The sequence below is a fragment of the Medicago sativa genome, chromosome 7, assembly GCF_051527215.1.
Source record: "Medicago sativa cultivar Bolivia chromosome 7, Bolivia_mono, whole genome shotgun sequence".
In the NCBI taxonomy this organism is placed as follows: Eukaryota; Viridiplantae; Streptophyta; class Magnoliopsida; order Fabales; family Fabaceae; genus Medicago; species Medicago sativa.
In genome coordinates, this window is record NC_140755.1 from 38,395,079 (window position 1) to 38,398,961 (window position 3,883).

At 37.3% G+C, this 3,883-nt stretch overlaps 1 non-coding gene across 1 annotated transcript; it reads left to right on the plus strand.

Annotated features, from left to right (window-relative positions):
• Nucleotides 1-249: 249 nt before the first annotated feature.
• LOC146906107 (small nucleolar RNA R71) lies at nt 250-356 on the plus strand. The gene has a single exon (XR_015020792.1). It is a non-coding gene; the product is annotated as a small nucleolar RNA R71 (small nucleolar RNA).
• Nucleotides 357-3,883: the final 3,527 nt, after the last annotated feature.

Consider the following 3,883-nt stretch of genomic DNA (forward strand, 5'->3'; position numbering starts at 1 on the left):
TCAATTTTAGAAGTAAGGTGGTCATAGTTAGAGACTTCGTACATACCTGCCTCCTTTTTGGAGGATGAAGAACTAGTGGTGGCTCTCTCGTCGGTCCATTTGTAATGATTTTGAGCCATGTCTTCAATCAAGGCATACGCCTCCGTGTAGTTCTTATTCATAAGTGCTCCACCTGCAGCAGCATCAACAGGCATCTTAGTGGTATAAGACAAGCCATTATAAAAAGTGTGGACTATAAGCCACTTCTCTAGGCCATGGTGGGGACAAAGTCTTAGCATTTCTTTGAAACGCTCCCACGCATCATAGAGAGATTCCCCATCTTTTTGGTTGAACCGCGTGATTTGGTCTCTAAGTTTAGCGGTTTTAGATGGTGGAAAGAAACGGGCAAGGAATGCTTGCCTCATCTGATCCCATGAAGTAATGGAACCAACTTCGAGGGAATGGAACCAAGCGCTAGCTCTATCCCTTAAGGAAAAGGGAAAGAGATGAAGTCTTACGGCTTCTTGGTTCTCCTTCATGGTTTCACTAATTCGTAGGAAAACAGAGATGTGAAGATTGGGATCCTCAGTGGGGGATCCTGAGAATTGGTTTTGCTGCACCGAGTTAAGTAGGGCAGGCTTAATTTCAAAATTGTCATCCTCAACCGTTGGGTACACAATAACAGCTTGTGGCTCAGCCGTAGACGGCGTTGCATACTCTTTGAGAGTGCGATTGGCCATGGCGGTGTTATTTTGTGCTGCTCTCCTTCTTCTATGTAAGAACCTTTCGATCTCGGGTATGAATACCGCTTGATTTCTAGTTCTTCGCATAAAAGGTTGAGAACCCAAGAAGTTAACGATAACAAAAAAATAAAAAGTTAAAAATAAAAAGAAAAGAGAAAGAATAGTAGTAAGTAAGACTCCCCGGAAACGGCGCCAAAAACTTGATAGGGCCAAACCGCAAGTGCACGGCCTATCGAAGTAATAGTAGTAAGTAAGAGTATCGTTCCGCTAGGGAGTTGTTCAACTTAATTAACTTTTAGTGAATGATTAGAGGAGAGAAAGTTAGAAAAAGGGAGTTTTATTGCTGAAGGTAAAAACAATAATAATAAAGGGCCTCGGGATCATTGGTTCATCATAATGACAAATCCTTCACTAGACAAGACCTAAACATCTAATTTCATGGTTTACACACTAATTTCTAAAGACCGGTTTCCCTTATCCCCTCACCTTTCCGATGAAAGTCCGGTGAGAGTTTACTTCTAGCAACCAAGCCTATTTCGCTGACATGATTACTAGAAGATGCATAGAGGATTGAAACTACTCTTTGTCTCAATAATTGCAAAGACTATTTCACTGTTTTGCAATTATTGTCTAGATTCACTTGTTCCAACATCAAGACTCCGCTCTCGCTTTATGAATTGATGTTTGGGATGATGGATTAACGATTATCAAACCCTCCGCTTTCGCTTCCACAGTTTGATAATTGTTAATCCACGTTAAGATGGTGAATCTAGATTAGAAATTAGGGTTACATAGAAATTAGGGTTTAGGCTTGTTTTGTTTAGGATTGAGTCATTAGACTCCCCAACAATCCCAAGACGAAGAAGTCTACTCACTCATGTTCATCGTAGACATGGGGGAAGAAGAGAGATAAACAGTAAAGTAAATTGCAAAGAAAGTAAAAAGGAAATAAAGACTTTTTATTGAAATAATACTTGAAATAGACAAAGTAAAGGATGAATGTTTATGGTGGAGAGCTACTCTATTTATAGCTTTACAATCGACTTAGAAACTAAGCAACTGAAAGGGTAAAACAGTAAAGCTGCAACAGGGTAACTTGGGCCCAAAGAAAAGGCAGCAAAAGGGGCTTCTGGAGGTGGCACGGCCGTGCCACATGTTGGCACTGGCCGTACCAAGCTTCTGACTTGGTGGGAACATATTTTTGTTCCGTATCTTCGTATTTTCGCACTGTATTTGCTCCAGTCCTCTTTCTTTTGCTCCAAGACACCTTCCACCATATATTCGTTCCTAAAATAAAATAAAAGACAATTTAAAGTAAAATATTCTAAAAGGAAATAAAATGCAATATAATTAAATCAAATCTTATTTAAAACTAAACTAAATAAAGCATTAAAATATACTAATCTATGACTCATCACACATATCCTTAATTAGTCATATAAAACCATTCATGAAAGATTTAAAAGGTAGTTGGTTTAAAGGAACCATTTTCAACAAAGTTCGTCTATCGTTATCCCATTTTCAAAACAATTGAAGTATTGAACCAAAACCAAATAACAAGATCCAATGTCGCAACTAAGCATACCTCTAGGCCACATATAAGGGCAGTAGAGAATAATTTGGCGTTTCAAAGGCTAATTATAATGGAATCATGAGATTCACCAAGTTCGTCTCTCTATATCATGTTTCAAGAAATTTCTCATTTTCACATCAAAACAAGTTAGATCCGTCACATCATAGTTAAAATACCATTAAACACTTTAATTGAACTCATAAAACATAAGTTTGAAATTAGGAAACAATCCATAAGGTTTGGGTCGACTTAGAAATAGTTATGCAAATTTTCGTAAGATTTCACCGAGACCACCTTGGAGTATTTTCATCATAACTCAAAAACCAAAAACCATTTTCAAGTCAAATCAAAACCATTGGAAAGCTACAAAATTATCTAAAACTTTCATGTTTACACCAAAGGCCAATTCTGAAATTCTAGCGTACTTGTTTTAAAACGTTCTGTCAGATGTTTTAATGTTTGCAATGTTCTGATTAATATTCCAACATCATGCGATAAGCAGAAATAAAACAAGAAAAATAAAGGACAGAAAATAATGAACACAGGAAGTTTGTTGACCCAGTTCAGCACAACACGCTTACATCTGGGGGCTACCAAGCTAGGAAGGAAATCCACTAGTGTAGTCCTTATTCGATAGCTCTCAGCAAACTCCTCGTTTACACTATATGACCTAGGACCTACCCGTCTAGACTTCAACCTAGGAACTCCTAGATCTGAGATCCCATCTCACTATCCAAATGGTCAGTCACTGCCCCAGTGACCTATCAGACCTCAAACACAACAAGATAGAAGTTACCTTCCAACACAAACAACCAAACCTTGTTTCACAACTTCAGTTTGATGCACAAGAGTATCAAACTCAGTCCTAAACAAGTATCTAAAATGACACAAGAAAGGTACACAGTAAAGATTCTAAACTTGCATCACAAACGATACAAGAATACTCCCCGGTAATTTGGTCATTTCACACAAAATTTTGACAGAGAGAGGTTACTTTGAAGTACCTCATTTGGTAGTTGGTTCATTTTAGTCCTTTTGTTGATTTTATCTTTTGTTTCACTTTACGTTATTTCCAAATTACCACTTTTAACAAATTTTATTATTATTTGCATTTTAGTCCTTTTTCATTTCAGTCCTCTGAGTTTATAAAATTTGCATTTTAGTCCTTTAACAGTTTTACATTTTAGTCCTCAAATGTTTTTAATTTTGTTTGCAAGTCCTTTTTCTATTATTGCATTTTGGTCCTGTAAATTTCAATAATTGTAGAAAGGTCCTCAAGTCCCAAACTCAGCAAGGCCGAATTTCTCAAGTCCAATAACAGGTGGCAGGCTCTCATTGGCTTTCAAGTACAAGTGTCAGCTATATAAAGGCCCAATCATCACAGTCCCATTCAGATCGTAACAACTCGGCAAAAATCAAAAGCCACATCACAAACAGAATCACATTTTCTCTCTCCATTCAGTTAGATCAAAAATCCAGAAATCAACAAGAACATGAAGAACACTATCAAACCCTAGAACTCCAGAAAATCAAATCCATCACCAATTCGATGAATTCATTGCAATTCTCAGAGATTCAAGCTTGAATC